The sequence below is a fragment of the Carassius auratus genome, chromosome 22, assembly GCF_003368295.1.
Source record: "Carassius auratus strain Wakin chromosome 22, ASM336829v1, whole genome shotgun sequence".
NCBI lineage: Eukaryota > Metazoa > Chordata > Actinopteri > Cypriniformes > Cyprinidae > Carassius > Carassius auratus.
This window is the reverse complement of record NC_039264.1, coordinates 4,275,686-4,301,720: the sequence shown is the minus strand read 5'-3', so window position 1 is coordinate 4,301,720 and position 26,035 is coordinate 4,275,686. Positions and strand designations below refer to the sequence as shown.

General features: G+C 37.8%; 1 long non-coding RNA gene across 1 annotated transcript; it reads right to left on the bottom strand.

Annotated features, from left to right (window-relative positions):
* Nucleotides 1-12,899: 12,899 nt before the first annotated feature.
* Nucleotides 12,900-13,909, bottom strand: LOC113039449 (uncharacterized). Its single transcript, XR_003275010.1, has 2 exons — nt 13,847-13,909; nt 12,900-13,667 (listed from the first exon to the last, which is right to left on the bottom strand). It is a non-coding gene; the product is annotated as an uncharacterized LOC113039449 (long non-coding RNA).
* Between the last annotated feature and the right edge of the window lie 12,126 nt (nt 13,910-26,035).

Below are 26,035 nucleotides of genomic sequence, written 5' to 3'. Positions count from 1 at the left end.
AAGTTTGGCAGGAATAGTAGGCTATAATGCCTTCAAGTAACATTACGTCGGTTTTATTTTGACATGAATACAATTGCTGCCCTCAAATGTTGATCTGAAATAAAATAAACCTTGGTTTATATCTACCACAATTTATTTTTTTTTCCAAGAAGCTGTTTTGTTTTATATGCTCATAAGAATAATCAATTATAGCTCCAGAATTACTCAAAAATATCACACTTTATTATGTTAGTTTTTTAAAAAAAGAAATCAAGGAAATTTCTCTGGCATTTCTTTCTTTTTGCTGTATCAAAACCGTACCGTGACACAAGTGTATCGAACCGAACCATGAATTTTGTGAACCGTTACACCCCTATATATATATATATATATTATTATTATTTTTTGCATGTATATACATAATTTATATTATATATAAGTATAAATAATTTATATATAAATAAATAAAAATATTAAATATATACATGCATATGTGTGTATTTATATATACAAAATAATTATACACAGCACACACAAATATATTTTATGCAAACACAAACTTTTATTTTGGATGCGGTTAATTTTTTCCCAGCACTAATATATATATATATATATATATATATATATATATATATATATATCCCGGATTGTTAAATATGTACATAGGGGGGGCCCCAAGGAAAAAGGTTGGGAACCACTGGTCTAGTCTCTTGATTTTGCTCTCAGAATGCTTCAGATTTATGCATTTAAACTTAAAATGAACAAAATGTTCTTATACCTGCAGAATCATCTAGACTCTAGAGGAACCAGTATTCACCAATCACAGTCTCACAAAATCCTGTTTGAACTCAGAGGGAGTGTCAGCCACATTAAAAAAGTTAACATCTTAAGTCATTTGTGGATTAATGCGTATTAGAGATGCGAACCATTTAAAACGATTCAGTTCGATTTGGTGAACTGAATGATTCGTTCGCGAAACGGAAATCCAGCTGCTTTGTTTTGAACTCTCTCTCACACAGACACGGAAGAGAAGACAATGCTGAATAAAGTCGTTGTTTTTGTTATTTTTGGACCAAAATGTATTTTCAATGCTTCAAAAAATTCTAACCGGCCCTCTGATGTCACATGGACTACTTTGATGATGTTTTTCTTACCTTTCTGGACATGGACAGTAGACCGTACACACAGCTTCAATGGAGGGACTGAGAGCTCTCGGACTAAATCTAAAATATCTTAAACTGTGTTCCGAAGATGAACGGAGGTTATACGGGTTTGAAACAACATGAGGGGGAGTTATTAATTACATAAATTACATGTTTGGAACAACATAAGGGTGAGTTATTAATGACATAATTTTGCTATCTGGGTGAACTTACCCTTTAAGAGGGGCCTCACACAAAGAGCAGCCCAGGGGCCACAGACCACCTTAATCTGCCCCTGATCACATAATAATATATTTATTCAATGTATATTATACTGATGATATAATAAATCTAACCATATTACTGTGTAAAATAAATGACAATAAATAAGTTCCTAAAGGAACCACCGATGCACCAATATTATGAAATAAATAAAACATCTGCCTCCGTGTGCCTGTTTATATTATAATAAACACTTAATTAAACACTTATTACTTTGTTTTATTTCCTGCAGGTTTTCAAGGCAGACCTTTTCAGACCTATTATAGATTGATTGATAATAATAGATCTGACCAGTATCTGAGATTTGTATTTACACCTTTCTGCTGTTATCACTTTCATTCACGGTACAGTAGCGCCATGGTGGCCTTCACCTTCATCCAACATAAAATACATGAAAGCTTTTACACACATATACTGTACAGAGACTGCTGGTTGGACACTGTGTTAACAAGCTAAGGATTTAGGATCTTACCTAATAAACTAATAATTTTACTAGGGATTGTTACGTCCTCTGGACTTAATTGTTTATTATCGGTCTTTGTTGTGGTGATATTTGTTGTGCAGTTTCCCTCCTTTCTCTCTTTATCTCTTTCCCTCTACGCAGTGTTAATTGGATGCAGCTGCAGGTGATTATGTGGAGGATGGAGCATGCTTAAAAGCTGAGGAGGATGGCACTGAAGAGGCGTCGGTCATTCGACATGTGGTTCGACGTTGTGAGCTCGCTGTGTATGCGCGTTACCGAGCTCCACGGTATTGGCCGCTGCCGTTCTGCCCGCCGTCTCCTGCCCCAGACATTCATCGTGCTGGTTGTCCTGATGGTAGCTGTTGGGTGGTTGCCGTTCGAGTGAGAGTTCTTTGTTCTTATGTTTGCTTTAATGTAATATTTTGTTTGTTTTGGAAGCCGTAGGGAGGAGGTTGCCATTTGCTTTATGATTCCTTGTTTTCTCCTGTTTTTGGACAGCTAGGGAGTAAAGGGGAGACTGATGTATTTTGTTTTGGGTTTTGGTTTTGTTAGGTAAGTTAATGTTTAATCATGTCTTAGTTAGTTCCTCTTTTGTTTGTTATTTTGGCTATAACCCCTCCTGAAGATTCACGCTTCCTGTTATGTTACTTTGTGAATTAAAAGCTTTTTCTCTTAAGTATACTCTCGCTCCGTTGTGTTTGTGTCAGCTGGGACAGGAGAGGGGCGGGCCTAGTCTAAATTCTTTATTTTAACTTTGTCCGGAATCCCCGACCCTAGACTGGGGGGAGGACGTGACAATTGGGGGCTCGTCCAGCCGTTTTGATAATTGGTACTTCGTCCGGTTATTATAACATTTGGTGTTTGTTTGGCCGTTCGCTCGTTTTTTTGTAATAATTCGTATGGCTGTGACACCATAGCAATTGAGGGCTTGTTGTTCATGGTGATTTGTTATGGTTGTTTGTTTGAATCGTTATCTGTCGTCAAAGCCTTTTTGCTTGGCTGTTTTGATCTTTTGGATAGGGGAGGAAGTTCATACGTTTTAGGATGGATTTCGATTTAGTTAAGTTCACTCTTTCGCCCACATTAGGAGAATTTGAACGGTGTAGGAAGGTAGACCTGATATATGGAAGCATATGGGTAGCATTATTCAATTTGGGATGTAATATGCAAAATGACAATGCAATATGTAAAATGGCAATGCATTTCTTTTTTTAAATTTACATTTTCCAATACATTTGTGCAACGTTTGGTGCAAAATGAAAATGAAAATTAAATTACATAAGTTTCATTTGCCATTACATACACCAGTTTTAATATGTAAAATGAATATTAATTTTAACGCTTTATAAGTTGCAAAATTAAAATGAAAATGTATTACAGAAATGTTTAACATGTCCAAGCAAAAACTGTGGCAAAATGATCATTTAAATGCAATTTTTCTTAAATGCATTAACACTCACAGTCAAGACACTTGCGATTGCATTTTCATTCAATGACCCGCAATGAATGTAGCAAAATTCAAAGTCCACATTGAAAATGCATTCCGAGCAGATCACATCTCCGCCCCCTCCCGCCCTGTCAATCACTGCGTGAACAAGGCGGGGCTTACAGAAGGTCAAGAGACTCAAGTGAGAGAAAATGGACAAGACGGATGGCCCGTGTACGTTTTGATCATTTTGGTTTATGGCATCAATATTTAATTCGCACTTGTGGGCGGAGCTGAAACGCTGCTTTCATCTGATTGGTCGAATCGCTCCGCTTTCAGCTCGGTCTTTTTATTCTTTCAGGCAGAATAAGAGTCAGTGCGAGTGAAGCACTGTAATGTCTGAAACCACCGCTCACTGTTAATTAGCATAATATTTGAATCAGATGTAGCTGGGCACATAATTTGTGCTGCTGAGACCTGCAAGAGACCCCATTAAATTATTGTATGAATATTAATTTGTCCCACTAATAAATACAGTGCAAATAGTTCTGTCTCCTTGGATAAGTGGAAATAAATATAGTTAAATTTATGAAATAAAATTAAATAGGAATTTTTGGGGAAGGTAAGTCTGGCCAGTTATAAAAGCAACATGAGTCAGACGAGTCTGAAGATCTGAGCTGAATTTGGTGAAACGTTAAAGTCCTAGTCTGTGTCAATTACTCTCAGAATAGATAATGATAATGATGTTACTTGTATTTTTTCGCTATAAGTTGCATCAGTCCAAAAATATGTCATGACGAGGAAAAAAACATAGCCTATATAAGTCGCACTGGACTATATGTCACATATATTCTGGACCAAGAGAAAACGCTACCGTCTACAGCCGCGAGAGGGCGCTCTGGGGTAGGCTACAGGAGCACTGAGCAGCATGAGCACTGAGCAGCATAGAGCTAATTTTACTATTTTTATTTAGAAATTTAACTATATTCATTTTTACAATTATTTATTAATGTAACACACACACATACCTAGTGCCTTATGACTTAAAAGATGAGAGTGGTAAATGTTACAGACATGGAACTGTTCAGTCTATTATTTACTTTTATTTCCACTTCATTTTATCCAAAGAGAGAGAACTATTTGCACTGTGTTTATCAGTGGGACAATATTCATACAATACTACAACCTAGAAATAATTTGGAAGTCTCGACAGCACAAATTATGTGCCCAGCTACATCTGATTCAAATATTATGCTAATTTACAGTGAGCGGTGGTTTCAGACATTACAGTGCTTCACTCGCACTGACTCTTATTCTGTCTGAAAGAATAAAAAGACCAAGCTGAAGGCGGAGCGATTCGACCAATCAGATGAAAGCAGCGTTTCAGCTCCGCCCACAAGTGTGAATGAAATATTGAAGCCATAAATCAAAATGATCAAAACGTACACGGACCATCTGTCTTGCCCATTTTCTCTCACTTGAATCCTCTTCTTGAGATTTGAGACCTTCTGTAAGCCCCGCCTTGTTCACGCAGTGATTGACAGGGTGGGAGGGGGCGGAGATGTGATCTGCTCGGAATGCATTTTCAATGTGCTCATTGAATTTTCCTACATTCATTGCGGGTCATTGAATGAAAATGCAATCGCAAGTGTCTTGACTGTGAGTGTTAATGCATTTAAGAAAAATAGCATTTAAATGATCATTTTGCCACAGTTTTTGCTTGAACATGTTAGACATATCTAATCATTTCTGTAATACATTTTCATTTTAATTTTGCAACTTATAAAGCGTTAAAATTAATATTCATTTTACATATTAAAACTGGTGTAGGAAATGGCAAATGAAATTATGTAATTTAATTTTCATTTTCATTTTGCACCAAACGTTGCACAAATGTATTGGAAAATGTAAATTTAAAAACAGAAATGCATTGCCATTTTACATATTGCATTGTCATTTTGCATATCACATCCCAAATTGAATAATGCTACCCATATGCTTCCATACTGATACAGATAGCAGATTTCTTTAATATAACTGTTTCTAAAGCGGGAAGGAAGCAGGATGTTAAGGAGGAGTTGTACGCTAGGTTAGTAGAGAATGGTATTTTGCCTGAACGTTCCATAGCTGGAGGTCCGGAGGCAGAGACTGGTGGAGAGGTATTTGACGATGTATATTCGGGGAATGGTAAAAAGCCTTCTCAAGTAGATCCAATGGTAACTGTTCGCTTAAGAGAGTTAGATCTTGAGTTAAAGAAACAGGAATATGAAACGCAACTGCTTCGACTGAAAGAGTTGGAGATAACAGCTGATCGAGATGTTAAGCTGCGTAAATTGGACCTGGAAGCTCAGATGTGTAAGAGACCAGCAAAGCGCAAGAGGTTTTTGCAGCCCTGCCAATTGAGGATTCACTGAATTATGATGTTGTGAAAGTGGCTGTATTGCGTGCTTACGAGTTGGTACCGGAGGCGTATCGACAGAGATTCAGGGCATGTTCAAAAGCAGCCAAGCAAACCTTTGTGGAGTTTGCGCGTGAGAAGAGAGTGTTATTCGAGAAATGGTGTGCTTCTACTAAGATTACGACTCTTGAGGGTTTGCAAGAGTTGATCTTACTCGAAGATTTTAAGAGCTGTCTGCCCGAAAGTATTGTGGTACATTTGAACGAGCAGAGAGTATTTAAACTTGCTGATGCAGCAATACATGCAGATGAATTCGTGCTCACTCATAAGACTGTATTCCCGGTTATGCGCGCTCATACAGCACCCTTCATTGCGGATGTAGGGAGAGAGAAAAGGATGTCAAGGGGTAATTTTGTTAGGGCTGACGATGAAGCAAATACAGTAAAACGTCCTGACAAAAAAAGAGCTTGCTTTTATTGCCTTGATCCTAGCCATCTTATCACAAATTGTAAAGCCTGGCAGCAAAAAGCTAGCAAGTCTAAAGGGGTAGCATTTATTTCTGTGTCTGGAGAGCCACCGCATTCTAGCCCTAATGTGTTTGAATCATTTTTGCAAACTTGTTTAGTTTCGCTTTCGGATGATTCTGAGGCAAAGCCTATAGTCATGCTGCGAGATACAGGGTCTGCACAGTCACTGATATTGGAGAGTGCACTGCCTTTTTCGAGTGCGTCATATACAGGCGATGATGTACTCATTCGAGGTATTGAGATGGGCTGTACTCCTGTGCCGTTGCATGTAGTCCATTTAAAATCTGACCTCATTTCGGGTCCTGTTAACATTGGTGTGCAGCCACAGTTAACTGTGGAGGGCGTGAGTATGATCTTGGGTAATGATTTGGCTGGAGCTAAAGTTTTTCCATTCCCGATTGTGTCAGCGAAGCCTAATGTTAGGGAGCAGGTAGCTGCTCTGTCACAATTCTCCACTGTTTTCTCGGCATGTGCTGTAACACGTGCCCAAAAGAAATTTGAAGATGTAGTGGATCTATCAAGTTCCTTTTTAGCTGCACTGCCTGAGGCCGCAGAATGTAAATTGCTTGTTAAACCCCAACCATTACCGTGTGATGATTCCAGCGCAAACGAAACCTCCTTAAAAGTGGGAAGGGAACAATTAATCGCTGCGCAAAAATCTGATTCAACTCTGCTTAAATGCATCAGTGCGGCTGTTGATAGAACTCGAGCTTCAGATGCTTTGGTGGGTTACTTTTGGGATGAAGATGTGTTGATGCGCTGGTGGAAGCCGTCAACCCCAGGAAGTGATCGTGTATATCAGATTGTTCTTCCTACTGGTTATCGTTTGCAAATTATGAAGCTAGCTCATGAACATATTTGTTCAGGTCACCTTGGTGTTACAAAAACGTATGACCGCATCGCTAGATATTTTTTCTGGCCGAGTTTGAAGTCTTCCGTGTCTGCGTTCGTTCGGTCTTGTCACGTTTGTCAACTTGTGGGCAAACCTAATCAAGTGATTCCGCATGCGCCACTCAAACCTATTCCTGTCATAGGGGAGCCGTTTGAGAGACTTATTTTGGATTGTGTTGGCCCCTTGCCAAAATCTAAGTCTGGCCATCAGTACGTTCTTACTATAATGTGCGCAGCCACCCGCTACCCCGAAGCTGTGCCATTGCGCTCTATAAAAGCGAAAGTGGTGGTTAAGGAGCTGGTAAAGTTTTGCTCTCTGTTCGGGTTACCTAGAGTAATTCCGACCGACCAGGGAACAAATTTCACTTCACGTTTGTTTGAGCAGCTGGTAGATGAATTACAAGTGGAACACAAGATGTCTAGTGCGTATCACCCGGAATCGCAAGGTGTGCTCGAGCGTTTTCATCAGACACTAAAATCAATGTTGCGCACTTATTGCGTTGAAACGAATAAAGAGTGGGTGGATGGACTACCATTGTTAATGTTTGCAATAAGGAGTACCAAACAAGAATCCTTAGGATTTAGTCCGGCGGAACTCGTGTTTGGACACACTGTTCGTGGACCCTTGAAATTGTTAAGTGAACAGTTTCTTGCTAAAGATCTTCCTCGTGTACCCATCCTTGAATATGTGAGTACGTTTCGTGAACAACTTCATCGTGTTTGGGAAGTTGCTAAACAGCATCTTGCTGAGAGTCAAATTAAGATGAAGTGTAGACACGATAGAACAAGTGTTGTTCGTGACTTTCAGGCAGGTGACTCTGTGCTTGCCCTTCTGCCTGTGCCTAATTCTCCCATGCATGCTCGTTTTGCCGGTCCATATAAAATCGAGAAAAAACTGAGCGATACGAACTACGCAGTTTTAACTCCAGATCGACGACGCAAAAGTAGAGTTTGCCATGTGAATATGTTAAAAGCATATGTTGCCAGAGATGTGCCTGAAGTCAACCCTTCTGCTGAAATTGTGACTACTACGAATGTTGTTGAACCATCTCTCATTGGTGCACTAGAGACAGGTGAGGTGACTGGCAAGGATGTTCAAGCATCTTGTGGGAGGTTTTCGAATTCTTCTATCTTAGCCACCTTGACATCCCACCTTTCGTATTTGTCTAAGAATCAGCGTGATGATGTTATTGAACTGATTCACAAGCATTCTACACTGTTTGGTGATGTTCCTTCGCAGACAAATGTGTTAATGCATGATATTGAAGTGGGTCAGAGTACGCCGATCAAACAGCACCCATATCGAGTTAATCCACATAAACGTCAAGCAATGAAAGATGAAGTCAAGTATCTAGTGAGTAACGGTTTTGCTGTACCCAGTCAGAGTCCGTGGAGCTCTCCCTGTCTACTTGTGCCAAAGTCTGATGGCTCGTTTAGATTCTGCACGGATTTTCGCAGAATAAATGATGTTACTAAGGCTGATTCTTTTCCTCTCCCTAGGATGGAGGACTGTGTTGATCGTGTGGGTTCATCACGCTATGTCACTAAACTCGACCTTTTAAAAGGTTATTGGCAGGTGCCATTAACAGCACGCGCTTCTGAAATTTCTGCGTTTGTTACACCAGACGCATTCATGCAGTACACGGTCATGGCTTTCGGGATGCGCAATGCACCTGCCACATTCCAAAGGTTGATGCATCTTGTGTTGTCAGATGTGCAAAACTGTGAAGTCTATTTAGATGACGTGGTAATATATAGTCTGACATGGGAAGACCATTTAAGCACCCTTGGTTCAGTTATAGAGCGATTGGCTAAAGCATCTTTGACACTTAACCTCAGTAAATGTGAATTTGCTAAGGCGGTAGTGACTTACCTTGGTAAATTGGTCGGACAAGGTCAGGTTAAACCGGTTCAGGCTAAGATTGAAGCCATTGTGAAATTCCCTTCACCTATTAATAAACGCGATTTGCGGCGTTTCTTGGGAATGACTGGGTACTACCGAGGTTTCTGTCGGAATTTTGCCTCGGTAGTTGCACCTCTTACTGACTTGCTGAGCACGGAACGTAAATTTGTGTGGAATGAAACCTGTGAAACCGCTTTTTGCTCTGCTAAGGATCTGTTATGCAATGCTCCAGTTCTCCAGGCTCCGAATTTTGCTGTTTCTTTTAGTCTGCAGGTGGATGCGAGTGCTAATGGTGCTGGCGCGGTGCTGATACAAGCTGATGATGCTGGGATCGAACATCCAGTGAGCTATTTCTCGAAGAAGTTCAACAGGTGTCAAAGGAATTATAGCACCATAGAGAAAGAGGCTCTAGCTCTATTGTTGGCTATTCAGCATTTTGAAGTGTACCTAAGCTCCGGTGATCACATAGTGGTGTACACAGACCACAACCCTCTGATATTTTTAGCTCGTATGTCTAACACTAACCAACGCCTCATGAGATGGGCACTCTTTTTGCAAGAGTTCAATTTAGACATCCGTTATAAGAAAGGTACAGAGAATATTGTAGCCGATGCATTGTCCCGGGTTTATACCGACGATAGTTAGATGGCCTATTGAAAACTGCATGGCTTGCTACCTTTGTCTTTACTACAAATCGGGTTTTGTAGTTAAGGGTGGGGGTGTTACGTCCTCTGGACTTAATTGTTTATTATCGGTCTTTGTTGTGGTGATATTTGTTGTGCAGTTTCCCTCCTTTCTCTCTTTATCTCTTTCCCTCTACGCAGTGTTAATTGGATGCAGCTGCAGGTGATTATGTGGAGGATGGAGCATGCTTAAAAGCTGAGGAGGATGGCACTGAAGAGGCGTCGGTCATTCGACATGTGGGTTGTCGGTTGACGTGGTTCGACGTTGTGAGCTCGCTGTGTATGCGCGTTGCCGAGCTCCACGGTATTGGCCGCTGCCGTTCTGCCCGCCGTCTCCTGCCCCAGACATTCATCGTGCTGGTTGTCCTGATGGTAGCTGTTGGGTGGTTGCCGTTCGAGTGAGAGTTCTTTGTTCTTATGTTTGCTTTAATGTAATATTTTGTTTGTTTTGGAAGCCGTAGGGAGGAGGTTGCCATTTGCTTTATGATTCCTTGTTTTCTCCTGTTTTTGGACAGCTAGGGAGTAAAGGGGAGACTGATGTATTTTGTTTTGGGTTTTGTTAGGTAAGTTAATGTTTAATCATGTCTTAGTTAGTTCCTCTTTTGTTTGTTATTTTGGCTATAACCCCTCCTGAAGATTCACGCTTCCTGTTATGTTACTTTGTGAATTAAAAGCTTTTTCTCTTAAGTATACTCTCGCTCCGTTGTGTTTGTGTCAGCTGGGACAGGAGAGGGGCGGGCCTAGTCTAAATTCTTTATTTTAACTTTGTCCGGAATCCCCGACCCTAGACTGGGGGGAGGACGTGACAGGATGAATAGTCGACGAATTGATGCTTTGATTCGAGGAGCCTGATTCGACTACCAATCTAACAGTTGAATATTCGCGGGGTGTTATTGATTATGCCATTTTGACTATATGGGGAGCTCAAATGTCTGATTTCACATAGAACTACCGTTTTTCTCCCCATAAGTTAATATACAGCCTATTATGATAAAGCTGTAAGAATCTGAAAAAAAGAAGCTTCAAATTAATATTTTAAAGTGCGTGAATAAATCCAACCACCCTTATAGATTTATGTTTCACTTTCCATAATCCGTGACTGACAGAGGAGCATCTTTTAAAACTTTACCAAGACTCAAACTGACACAGGCAGAGACTGGATTTTTTCGATCATGTAGGGTACAAGTGATTTCAAAACACTTCAGTCGGTGTATATATATCGTGGATATATTATTTACCTGATATAAGATGCATTTGGTTTTGAGTCAAGTGCTTCATTGTACTACTACGGTGATTATCTATTTACAGCGCAGCACGAGCAGGACAAACTACAATGAAGAATATTAATAACTATGACTGTATACATACTATTATAATGAGAAGACTATTATATTAAAACGCTGTGAATATTTAGAGTTTAGCTGCCATGTTTCTGCACATTGTTTAGGGAAGAAAGTGTCCACAAAAGGAGTTCGCATTCAGAGCCCCGCAGATATGTTCATGTGCATTCGGGCCCTTTTTGCAAATAGTCTGTAAGTCTGAATATTAACGTTATGTTGTATAAATAATGAAATTATGAGTTGAATCCCTGGTCATCTTAAGCTCGCGCAGCTCACAACAGAAATGAAGAACATTAACTGCTAACGTTTTATGCTAACGTTATAATGAGAGCACTACTGTAAAAAAAAAAAAAATAGTTCATTGTTATGGCAATGTTCCAGCATAAAAACTGTTCCAGCATAAACGACTCAGTCAATCGAATCGGTTTGTCTTTTCCTCTGCTTTTTGCACCTTCAGACACCCAGATAGCATATTTTAAACATTTTGTTTTTGTTCTTACACCACACATGAATATATGTCCTTGAAAGAGCAAGGTTTTCTAGAGTATCAACTTCTCGTGGTAATATCAATGGTATGACCTATTTCAGATGTGGCCTAAAATACAACATGGATACACCCAGTTGAGTTTCCCAGAGCATTCACACTGTTCTGACCAGCAGGGGTCACCAGATTCGGCCGATTCAAAAGAGTGAATCATTCAAAGAAGTAATTGTTTCAACTGATTTAAAGTTGAGAAAGGCTTTGATTCTCACATTACTAGCAAGGAGCCTCATGGAGAAGAAAGAGCTTGAAGTCTCTGCTTGTTGTGCTTCTTTGGCTGTTTTTATTGTTGGGCTTCTTCATGCAGGAGTCAGTGAATTGACTGTTCACTGGTAACCAGGAAACAGGGTGCAGTATGCAAATAATGCTTTTCAGAGCAGCAGCACAGAGGACAGTGAACAATAGAGATGGAGACAGCACTGACAGCAAAAACAAACACAGTTGCCAATGTTCAGCAGACCACAGGAGTAAAAGCATTAGCATTGATGTCAACTTCATATTGGTTGATGGTAAAATTGGTGCTACAGGATCAGCATATTAGCTATGATACTTCAGAGACTTTTCTGAAAATATTAACATAACATAAATAAATAAATAAAAAATCATGATATACCTCTACAATAGTGAGCACCAGACAAAAAGAAAAAACCCCAAAAAGGAAAAAAGGAACAAGAGTGATGCCAGAAGAAAGAACCAAGGAGTATTGAAGTGAAAGCAATCGTCTTCAAACAGTGGAAATATTCTACAGGACAAACACATCAGCAAAATACAATCACAAAATAATCAAACACACTCATTCACAGCTGAACACACTTCATTATGGAATATGCCAAGCATCTCCCCTCAAATGCCAACAAATAAAATAAAAGAACAAATCAGCACCTCCTAAAACAGCACATGTTATTTAATTGCAACTACAGGTAAGACTGAATGTTGCAATTTCAGTCTTTGGCTTTTTTAGGTTAAACACAGTACAGTATATCTATCAAATATATGAAGATTTACTATTCTTTAGATGCATATTCATAACTGGCCACATCACTTTTACCTTCATTATCCAGTATACATGTATGTTAATTGGTCTGCGTGATTTTGCCAAGTAAGACATGTTCCTTTTGATGATCCTGGATGAACATTATTATCCAAAAAATATAGAGTTAACCCAGTCCCTACCCCTAAACCTTACCTTACCCATAATTTATTCCTAAAATCAGTGGGAAATGATAGCTGATTAACAAGAGTGTAGAAGCACTTGGTTGCAAGCCTAAAACAAATATTTTCTGAAAAGTTATATCTTAATTCTGATTGGTTGTTTGGAATTTTGTTCCAGGATCAACAAGGATGTTGATCCAGGAACATGTTGTACTTGGTAAAATCACTGTGTTAGTTATTCTGTAAAATTCCTCCTGACAAACATCACATTAAACATTTTCTAAGTGTAAGTAACAGCATTTACCAGAGTCTGTGTCATGTATGGTTCCAGTTACAGGCACTGCACATCATAAATACTCTCATCAAAGTTTTTCACCAAACAAATCAACGGATTTCCAAGCTTATTAAGCCTGGTTTTGGTTCTAATGTGGTTGGTGGAAAGAGTTGATGACTAAAGCACAGTGCTGTTTAAATCATAAACATTACCAATGTAACAATCTTTCCCAGAAACAGCAACAATACCAGTTAAACCATTGACAGTAACAATAGAGCAGACTGTGCTCCAGAATGAGACGGTGTGAAAACACAGCCCGTTCTGTCAGTAACTAGTGAATGCAAGGCAAGTCCAAATAATTGAAATGTCAAACCAGGTGACAGTTACAGTGCAAAGACAAGAAATAGATGTCTCTCTGTTCCTGTCTTGATGACTTTTGCAGCTTTAATACACCTCTAATAAATAGTCCTTGCTGATCCATAACATGTTGCTATGTTTAAATAATTTCTTAATTCTCTTTAATGTCCTTTTCAATTGAAAGTATCAAAATGATAAATTATGTTACTTTGTTTTATTGGCAGCCTCGGCCTGAGTCTGATTCATTGATGTTCAAGTGCCACTCAATCTTTTGGCTTCTTCGAGCTGCGAGTTATTAGCATCTACGTCCTGTAAGAAAACACATTCACAAATGGTAAAAAGTATAAACACTATTTACTAGAGACTCGGAATTGTGTGGGTTTTTTCCTCTCCTGTTGCTCGTAGAGAGGTTTTCTTTCCCTAAATATTTCACACAGTCTTCTGAGTGTATTTATATTTATGTCAGATCAGCTGTATGCAATACTTACATTCTGTGGTACAGCTGTATGGCTCGTGCGGCGACAGTAAATCACACCAGCAGCAGCAGCAACCACCAGCAGAACAACAATAACTATTCCTGCTACATAGCCTGAAGACAGACTTGAATCTGGAACAGCTGAAGACAGACAGGCATTATTACTAGAGTGAATGATAATCCATCCAGAATTTAACAATATAATTTACTTATATTAACACTTTATTTTTATTTATTTTTTTCACTTTTGTCATCAGTTATATGAAACTGATTTAACTGATAAATGGCAAGCACCTGTTTTAGCAACAGCAGCATCCGATCACTGTGAGATCAACAGGAAGCCATGCTGACAGGAAAATGGACTAAAGTTTTCCACTTTCCTTATTACTAACATTCACATTCCAGCACGTACTAGTTTAATTAAAGCAATTTTTTTTTTTTATTTCTCACCAATGACAGTAACACTCACCATTGACTCTAACACTGAATATCTTTATTCTGGTGATTCTACTGCTTCTGACACTGCTGATGATCTGTAGTGTATATTCTCCAGAGTCTGTGGTCATTGAGTTCATGATGGTCAGAGATCCAGTCTGATGGTCCAGCTTCAGTCTGTCTCTGAATCTCTCTTTACACTGAACATCTGAACAGATCTTACTCTGATCTCCAGAGATTACAGCGATGAGAATCTCATTAAAATACCACTTCAACTCATCATTTGGACTTTTTGTTTTATCCGATCCTAAAGTGACAGATTCTTCCTTCTTCACTGACTTTCTCTTCATTTCATCTCGTTCAGCAGCAGAAACACCTGAAACACAAACCAACAGCTGCTGGAGGAACTTTTGGGGGAAAACAAAACGCTGCACAACATAAAAGATTTGTGAACTTGACAGCAATTGCACAAGCCCTTTTTTGACTTTTGGTCTAAAAAAAAACATTCTGGACTGTGCTTAAACACACTTTACATGTCAAATCTTAATTCAAATAGATTATAATAGAAGCTGGTCAGAGATGGCGTGTTTACTTTCAACTTCATCCGAGCTTAAACTGCAGCTTTTAGTGAAAAACTAATTAACTGTTAAAATTATGGAAATAACTTAAGCCCTTTATCAACAAGTATAACAATAACAATAATTGTGATGATTCCACACAGCATCTATAATGATAATAGCACAGAGGAAAAATGTTGTAGGAATCATTTTCAGAATTTATTTTTTATTTTTATTTTTTCAGCTGAATAACAATAAAAACATTGACAGCCAATCAGAATCCATCCTGCTTAAAGGTCTCCAGCATTTAAAGTGGCAGACCAAAAAACTGCCGCATTTTTAATGATCTTAATGCTATTGTGTGTTGGTGTGGACAGTAATATAATATCATAATCGTTATCATCCTGGTTTAAATTAGATTTTAATTTAAAATCAAAATAACCTGTTTAATAATGCACTGCAGATGTAATTTCAAGATTGGGAAAATACTGTGTAAATATACAGGTAAAAAAAAAAAAATCAATAAATGCATTAACAATACTTTAAAAATAATACTGCATTTAAACAATCATTAATCACTCACCAGTGACAGTAACATTGAACATTTTTTCACTGCTGCTGGTACTACTGATAATCTTCAATTCATAATCTCCAGAGTCTGTGATTGTGATGTTCATGATGGTCAGAGATCCAGTCTGATGATCCAGCTTCAGTCTGTGTCTGAATCTCTCAGTACCTTCATTGCACTCAACATCTGTACAGATCTTACTGAAATCTCCACTGATCTGAGCGATGCGAGTGTCAAAAAAATACCATTTAATATCTTCTTGATGTTTTGTGTCAACACCAGTGTGAAAAATGACTGAATCTCCCTCCATCACAGACACCGACAGTTTATCTGATCGAACACCAGACACACCTGAAGAACAAACAGTTAGCATAAGCCAAGAAAAACATGCAATAGTGCTGTGAAAAAAAAAATAATAATACTTTTCCCCCCTACACATTACAAAGATTTTGAGTAGAACAACATCTCTGGATTAAAACATGCAACCAAACAGCAGAAGAACATCATTGATTCACACATTGACTCATTAGACAAACAGACATGAGTCTCATAGATGATCCACACTGTTAGATTCACGCCTCCATATCAGATCCTGCCCCTGAAGCCATGCAAATCCTGGCAAAATATATACCAGTTTTTCTGGTAACAGGACAACTATTCAGCAAAATAGTCACATTTTCAAAACCTGTTAACAGCAGTATGGGTCAAGTTACTCTGAAATGTCATTATATTACTGATTACTGAATACTAACTGTAAAATTAATCAAGTTATTTTTCTGATGACTTTATTTCAAAAGTATTTAGTCACATTACTTGTTACATTACTTTTTCTGGACATCCACAACATCTCAGCATAAACGCTCAAAGCATCAACATTCACAAACCACTTTATATTTAATTAAATGCAAGCATAGACTGTGTACTGGTTTGCTTCTCAGCCTAGCAAAGGACTCTCCCTTTATCTCTGTGTATTGCAGTCTCACAAAGCTCTATTATAATATATAGTCTTTCTATATTTTGTGTGTTATAATGAGAGGATTCATGAGCACGCATAATTTCAGAGCTGCACAGGAGCTCCCGGGTTTTTTTTAGCATTATTGGCCATTATGTTCCAGTAATCAACATTGCTCAACACTACAAACACGATATAAACAAGCGGTAACCTTGTGAAAACATCACGGAAGAGACTAAAACTGCAATATGTCGACTGGCCGCTAGAGGTTGGCTCCAAAAGCGAGTCAGACCCATAAGCCCCTTTCACACTGCATGTCAGACGCAGCAAATTGCCGGAACATTGCCGGGGTCACCTTCTGTGTGAAAGCAAACACGTCCCGGGATTGATTCCGGCATTGAACCCGGGTCGGGGACCTAGTTACAGGTTCAGTCCCAGAACAAATGCTGTGTGAACAAAAGCCAGATCTAATGCCATGTCGTAGTGATGACGAACGTTATCGCGCAACTCTTTTACCAGGTGTTTTGAATGAAGATCAAAGTTTGCGATGAAAAAATATGTCTAAACTGGAATGACTCAGAGATCAGTTAGTTCCTCACTATCCGTGCCGACGCTGAGATCGTACACTAGCTTCAGTGAAAGTATAACGTGCCTAACGTTTTCGACTCATACATTACACGTCATGCCCTGATGTCGCGTGTCATTACGGGATCTTTACGGGTTGTGTGTAAAAGCACGCACATATCCCGGGTAATCACTGGCAGTGTGAAAGTGCAAAATCTAGCGACCAGGGAACAATTGCCGGGACACTTTACCAGTGTATTTGCCGGAATCGCAGTGTGAAAGGGGCTATAGACTCCCCATGTCAAAACGCCCAACTTTACAGCAGAAAAAAAGTTTACAGTTTGGTATTAAAATTAGTTTTGTTCTATATTATTGTCAAAAGACCCTGTACTTCATTACCAAGTCGGTACCTAATTTTTTTATAATGTTACGGTACCTTTTTTTTTTTTTTTAGTACCGGTGTTCATCTTGCCTGTAATGCCTGAGCAGCGTTTGTGATCGCAGCCGTTACCGGGAAACCTCGCTCTCGCACTCTCTACAAGCTCCTCCTGCTGGCAGAGAATGAATTTGCATATATGAGCCACCACAAATGAAGTGCAAGGCTGTGGGAAACACTGCTTCTGTTATGAATGGAATTAAATATTTTAATTTGAATGTCGGGTTTCAATGAATGCTGTTCTTAGAGTAGTTAATCATTAGCATAAGCGAGGCTAACGCTAATATAATGAGAATAATAAAATTACATTTCTCTATTAACTATTTAATGCTCCTATAACTTATATTAAGGTAAAAAAAAAGATTACTATTTTTACATGCCAGAGGCTTTTAAATGAATTATGAATCTAAAATATCCATTGTTAGAGAATGTAAAAATGGTCAGAAAAGCAGTTCTGGGCTTTTTTCTTAGTTGTTATTCTTGGCTTTAAAATGCATAAGCCCTTTAAAATTAAATGTGCACACAGTTTGGATTAAAATAAAGGTTTTTTTTTTTTTTTTTTTTTAGCATGTTTTTTGTGTTTTGCTTGGTACTGAATTTGGTATAGAGAGCTGTGGATTTTCACTGGTATCAGTATCGAATACTTACATTTTGGTACCGTGACAACACTAGGATATATAGCTGATTTCGCCCTTCATGACAACTGTGATAATAATAAAGAAAATATTTTCTAATTTAAAATACTTTTAAATTATATTAATCCTTAAAGTTCTGCATAATTAAGGGCGTGGCCACTTAATTGACAGGTGGATTGCAGCTGCTGACACTGCCGTCGAGCTAGGTGGGCGTGGCTTCAGTAACCAGCTTCCACTTCTTTGCACATTTTTATTTATCCGGGAGTGACACACGGTGATGCACTGCCAAGATGGCGACAGCCAGATCCGCCCACTTTCAGCTTAAAAACTGCTCTTCAGAAACCTACAAGTGACGTCAAACTCCCTATGTCCATGTTTTTATACAGTCTATTGTTATTTTAGTTGTAGTTGATGCTTTTATGCAATAGATGAATAAAACTTAATTTGTTTTTAGATATTTAGATATTTCTATTTGGCAGGAGTCTCCATGCTGAGTTTTTGGTTGGTATTATCCACCTTGCAGGCACTTTATCAGTAATTATACGCTGCATGTGCTCCACCCTCTAGATGATAAAACTACATTCTGTTGGCAATGATGTAACCCAGAGACCTCGTCTTGGAACTATAATCTAATTGCTGTTTTGTAAATTATAACATGTTAAATTACTCAGTTACTAAAAAGTAATCAAATTACTGTAAAGCGTTACTAAGTGAAGTGTTACTGTCCAACACTTGTTAACAGCAAGACTTTACTGGTAGTCAAAACTGTATTAAGTCTTCTATTAGCCAAGAAGTTTACGGTGTATAGCTGGTGAAGAGCGAAGTCAGGAGACAAACGGATGAAAACAAATAAGCAGAGTTTTTTGTTTAATCTTTACAGCATACGTTAGTTTATCTGACCAGCAGAAATCCAGTAAGTGTTATTACCACAAACAACAGCAGTGGAAAATTCAAAACATCATCCAGTGAACTAAAAAAAAAAAAAATATATTATCTTCTCCTTCTCTTAACAGCAAATATCATTAGAAACCACACAATCCCAAAGAGACCAAACAACAATGGAATATATATTTATCCAATATATATATTATCAAGAAAATTATCAATTAAATTATTATATAAATGGTTTAAATTATTATTATAAATGATATGACTAAATGGAATACTAAAATGATAATGTTATAAAGCCTTGCATTTGGTTCCTCAACTCCTTTGTCACGCCTCCCCATATACATTATAAAAATGATCAAATGAATGTAAAAATAAATGAACGTCTCATGAATCATTGAATGAATATATTAAGCCCTCTTATATTGATATACTCAGGTAGAATACATATATCCTTCAACATCCTGTTTCAAATTGTTACCCCCTTTCTCTATATTGCATAGATGAATTGCTCATTAAAATACTTGAGAAAATTATTAGCTCCATGTTTTTCTATAAATATGTTTTAGTCCTACTTTTGGAATCTCCCACTTAAATTATGTGCCAATGATGAATTATCTGATCTTAGGTGCTGTTCTCAGCCTAATCATAAAGTCAACACAAACCTACAGAGCCTATTATAAGCTCAAAGAAACCGGTGCAACAAACTTTAACAAACAAAGGTCTTACCATTGTCGAGGAAGAACAAGGTCAGGGCGAACGAATGAAAGAAAAGCTTCATCTCACAGCTTCTCCCTTTAGAAAATGAATCCCTTGTCAGATTAATAAAAGTGTTCTTATATTCTTCTGCTTTAATGGCGATGCAAACGTTTCACTTGTTCAAATGAAAGTGACATTGGAGCCTCACTGGAAGGTTGAGCGATGACGTATAGTGAGTGTCCAGAGTATAAAAAAACAGCAGGTTCTTTGTCCCATAAGCAGTGGCTGGCAGGCAGCTTTCTTTAATGCCATGGCTATCACTCCACACATACTGTAATCAATCAATCAACAAAAAAATTAATAAAAATACAAATATAAAACTTAAGAAAGAAAGATAAATACTATGATATAATGAATCAAACGGAATTGTAAAAAACAAAAAAAGGAAATTAAAAATATAAAATGTAAGTGTATAAAAGACAAGAATTATTAAAATACAAACATAAACATAAACATAAAAAAAAAAATACAAAAAAATTTAAAGAACAGACAATTTTTGGTGCTAAAGAGACCTGTAGCTCAAGCAAAAACCACACTGGGAAAGAAGGACCTTCTTAGTAGTCAATTCATCACAGTAACCCACAGCACCTGCAGCTCCACCTTCCACACACAGAGAGAGAACACACAAAAACCACCTGCCAACGGAAAATGCAAAACAAGGAAACAGAAGCCAGGCAGGAAAATTGAGAAGCACCCGGCTGCAGCCTGGAGATATAGAGGCAGCCCCGCCTCCTCCCCCAATACCTACTCTGATTGGTTCGATCGTCTTTCATAGACAAACATGATAGGAAATGTGTGCTTAGTTTGTGTAGGATGGAGTATGTTGTTTTAAAAAAGCTAAAAACGCTGTGCAGTTTTACAAAGCATTTATTATAATGCACAGAAGAAAAAATAATTGTTGCCTGTAACTCACCATGTCCATTACGGTTTCAATGATTTGTAGGCTAACAAAGGAGCAACCCACTATATTTAGTAAATTAATTGTGTTGATTATCCACAGAGAGAGGATCAGGTCTTCAGATTATGCTTTAAATAATCTTAAAAAAAAATATATTATTTCATATCATTAGAGTACAAGAAAGGAAATGAAAAGGATGTATCAGTATTTTTCTAATAGCATGACAAGACAATTATTGTTACATAATTATCTGTCATGCATTTGATAAATGACACCACAATAGGTTAATGTGTCTGCTGTGTGCCATTTGAATTTTTATGAAACTTAAATTTTCTTTACTACATTGCAAAGCATAGACTTTTGCCTTTTTTTGAATCTTTATTTATTTATTTATTTTTTACTTTTTTTTTTATTCTGAAAGGACATACCTGTAATCTGTTGCTATAGTAACAAATGCAATTTCATGTGCATTGTGCTCTTATATTTTATTATTTTTTATATTGTGGTTATTTCAGCAAACAGTTCCATACATTTTAACAGTGTTAGGTTCAACTTTTATATACTACTATGTACAGATCGGTGATGTGCATGCATTTTAGACACTTTCTAAAAATTGTATAATAATATTTTGACTCGAACCAGATCTGAAAATCTCACATATTAAATGAATATAATAAAACTGGTATCTTCCCCGATGCCCATTTGGTGACCATTATTGAGCCGAATCTTTTCAATCAGCTGGAAAGACAAATATACCAGTTTATAATGTTTACTTAGAATTTTTTTTTTTTTTTTACTTTGTGGCTAAAGTAAATTTGGTCCATTTGAAGAAATACAATAAAATGTAGTATTATCACTTTTTATTTTGTGTATTTAAGTAAGTACAGGTCAGAATAAGTCATTTTTCAGTGTAACGCTGAATGAACATATTTCACCTACATTTAGACATTTTATTACTGCAAGCAGCAATGCAGGTTTCAAGCACTTTAAGGCCTTTAACACTAGAACTACCAAAGCAGTCATTTTGTAATAATTTCTGCTTTCGTGATTGCTTTTCTCCCCGGTTGAAGATGCATGTCATCCATTTATGATCCATTTATTCATGGATCACGATTCCAGTAGTGGTTGCAAAGAATTGTTTCTTCCGAATGAGAAGTTCAATAATATGACATTAATATTGCAAGCATGGATGAAAAAAAAGTGCAATAGGCCTAAAAAATTATTTACACACCAGAAAAACACGATGCCCCCCGGGGAGCCAGTGTCTTTCAAACTTCTCACCGGCCTCAAGGTCCATAAGTCAAACTGGCTTGGTGACTTTCCTTCCGATCGGCCTCAGTTAACCTGATTTGTGGCTAAAAATCCCCACACACCCTAAGCGGCAGAAAGGAAAACAGAACAATAAAGGGAAATAGCACAAATACAGCATAACAATCTGTTACAGGATACTCCGCCTGTGCAGTTAAGCTCATACCGAAAACAGTTATTCGGTGTTGGAATCTTATTATGTAATTTCTGATCACACAGACATATTTTAGAGACACCCAGACTCCTCCTGTCACGAGTGAGTCCTATTTTTAAAAATATCACAAACATACAAAGATTAATTTCCTTGTTTATCTGTTTCAGAAAAAAATAATAATAATAATAACAACATTGCGTCTTACAGGCACTGAACTTCAGAAATACTCTCAGCAAAGTCAGGTTTGACTGTTAAAAGCCCACATTAATACACAAAACACTAAGTCATTAACTTATGGATTTCTCCACAAAGCTAAGTTTCAGCTGCTCTTCTTTCCATCGTCATGTCCTAATAATGTATTTATGAAACAATGAAAGTATCAAAATGATCAATAACATTATACTAATTTATAACCAGCCTCGTCCTGAGTCTGATTTAACGTCATGCCAAGTCCCTTAAGCAACGTCTTTCTGATTCGGTGGCGGGATAACATCATTCTCCTGTGAGGAAACACAGATATACAAATGTTAATTGATTGATGAAATGTGAGTCATATATCTTGTTAAATCAGTTGTGTGCAATACTTACATGTTCATTATTTGGGGTTTATATTTCTTCTGGCGACAGTAGATCACACCAGCAGTTACAGTCGCACTCATCAACAGCAAAACAACAAGAACACAAATCCCCACTGCGGGAACTGAAAACAGCAATAATATATCCAGCATTTAAGAATCATTTCAAATTAAAGTTTCTAATTTGGTCAGGATACTGATTTAAACAATAAATAGCAGATCTGTTGTTTTTAGCAAAAGCAGTTTAAAACCGCATCAGATCTCCGAGAGTGGAGAGGAAACAATGTTCACAGGATACTCACAGAAGACAGTGACGGTGAATCTCTTCACTCTGGTGATACAAAGACTGCTGTTGCTGATGATGATCTGTAGTTGATAGACTCCAGAGTCTGTGATGTTCATGTTTGTGATGGTCAGAGATCCAGTGGTTTGGTTCAGCTTCAGTCTGTCTCTGAATCTCTCTTTACACTGATCATCCGTACAGATCTTACTCTGATCTCGAGTCATTTCAGTGATGAGATTGTCATTATAGTACCACGTCATTAAATAACACTTGTCTTTTGCTTCACCGGATACTAAAGTGACAGATTCTCCGTTCATCACGTGTCTGATTTGATATCGTTCAGTAGCAGACAAACCTGAAACACAAACCGGCAGCTGCTGGGGGATCACTTTGTTTGTTATTCAGACAGATTATAAGAGAAACTGGTCAGATTTGGATGAGTATACACTGTCAGCTTCATCTGAACTCAACGGCAGCTTCTTGTGAAAAACATTAACTGTTAAAACGGAAAGGGCTTAAGGCCCTTTCACAGCAAGGATAACACTAACACTGATGACGAAGAAACAGATCTAAAAACATTCTAAATATAAAACAATATTGATGAACTATATAAACTTTTTACAGCCAATAATCATGAGCTGTAGCATTTTAATCTCTCTTTTAATAAACTGAATGATATTGTGTGTTGCTGTGGATACTTATATTGCTGTCGTTATTGTTATCGTACTGGTTTGAATAGGACTTTAGTTTCAAATCTGAATAAGCTGTTTAATAATGTATTTCAAGAGCCTTTAATGTTTTTAGAGCATGGACCCCCTTAGGCGATAGATTAATGAAGCATTGATAGAAAGCAACCAGCCGATCAGATCTATGCACGGCATTGTTGATGCACATGTGTCATTGTCTGTATATTGCATTTAATTGTTAAAATTGAGTTTTTGCATCATAACAAACATACATGTTGCTTTATAACTTTTTAACACAATTCATTAGTTGATCACAGCTGTCAAATTATTTTAATAGTTTTCCATTTTAATTTTTTTTTTCTATCAGATGGACCATCCAGAATCACTGAGTTTTTGATATTACTGAGGGTTTTATAGTAAAATGGAGATGTAAAATGTAAGCAATAGACAAAAAACACATTGATTATACTTTAAACATATATAAACTGCATTTGTTAAATGACTCACCACTGACATCAACATTGAATTTTTTACTGCTGTTGCTGTTGATGATCTGTAGTGTATAAACTCCAGCATCTGTGATTCTGATGTCCATGATGGTCAGAGATCCAGTCTGATTGTCCAGCTTCAGTCTGTCTCTGAATCTCTCAGTCCCTTCATTACACTGAACATCTGTGTGATTATGACTGAGATTTCCATTGATTTGAGCGATGCAAGTGTCATTAAAATACCATGCAATACAATTTAGTTGGCTTGTCTCAACACCAGTGTATAGAGTGACTGAATCTCCCTCCTTCACAGACACTGACACTCTGTCTGTATCAGCACCAGAGGCACCTGAAGAAAAAGAAAACAGCATAAGTCAAGAAAAATACACAATAGTAGAGAAATATGCCTGGATTCAAAACACATGCAAACAGACAGCAGAAGAACATCACTGATTCTCACAATTACTCATCAGACAAACAGACATGAGTCTCATAGATGATCTTAAACCATACACAATCCACACTGTTAGATCATGCCTCCACACCAGAAACATCAGATCCAGCCCCTTACAGCATGCAGATACCCCTAACCTGTTAACAGCGAGTCTTGCCTGGTACTCAAAACTGTATTAGCAGTCTTCTATCAGCTAAGTAAAGCCAGAGAAGAGCAGAAGCAGGTGTCAAAGTAATGAAGGAGTTTACTGACTGATTTTAGTTGCATTTGTGCCAATGCTCAGACTTCTTCTGACCTGATAAGCCCTTCACAGGTCTCAAAAAGACCTCAGTGCAACAGCGGAAAAGAGATCATATTAAATAATGGTCTTACCATTGAGGTGTAGAAACAAGATCATGGCAAGCAAATTAAAGAGAGGCTTCATTTTCACCAATTTTTCCCTTCATAAAATGAATCCGGATTCAAAGTCATAAAAGTGCTCTGTGCTCGTAAAAGTTTTTTAATGGCAATATGGTTTATTGCCAGGTCAAGTGAAAGTGTCATCAGAGCCTCCCTATGCAAGGTAGAGCGATGATGTTGTGACGTTTTTATGCTCATACAAAACCATCTGTAGAGTCCAGAGAGAAAAAAGAGCATCATCTTTTGTCACATAAGCACCTGCTGGTACATGTTTTAACTGCATTAGGCAAGGGCAATAAAAATGTCACTCCTCTCACACTGAAAAGGCCTCACACTGGGGAAAAAAAGAACCTTTTTATCAGTCATCACATGCAAACTGCTTGACTCCACACTGAAAACACACACAAAAAAACAACTGACAGCTGTTAAATGGAAAATGTGAATACGAGAACAAAAGCAAGGCAGGATCATAAACAGCAGATACGATGTAGTGGTGTACACAGTCCTCTGGAGGGGCAGGGGCGAAATGGCGTAACGAGGGCACAATTGCAGACCGGGGGAGGGGTGGGGGTAGTACGTGATGAGTAGGGTGTATTGGTTTGTTCGGGTGGGCGATATGGCAAAAAATTCACAATATTTATATATATATATATATATATATATATATATATATATAAATATCATGATTTTATCACGATTCTTTGGCATGTTTTTATTTTATTTTTTATTTTGCAAGCTGTTTAAGCATCACATCCAAAACGAATTTCCCTATTATAAAGACAAAGCTTGTTACTTTAAGGTAACAAAATATTAAAACGTATGGCGGACATTTAGGCTGAGTGGGAGAGGATTTTATTTTATCCCAAATAAAAAATAAACACTGTATACTGGGAGGGAATTACTACTGGACCCAAAATTACAGACTGACACAAGTGAATAAGTCTTTGAACGTTTAATATCAATGTTCTCAGGATTATGGCAGGTCCTCTCCAGGCCAGAAGGTGGCTACAGTGGAGTAAGCAATGAAGGTTAGCAAGGTTAGCAAGTTAGTTGAATGATTCCAAGCAGGAACTGAGTGAATCGTCTTACAGATATTGCCTGGATCCGTATAGCTAACCGGATTTAGTAGGTCTTCTGAGATGGATGGGATGATCTGCTTGGGA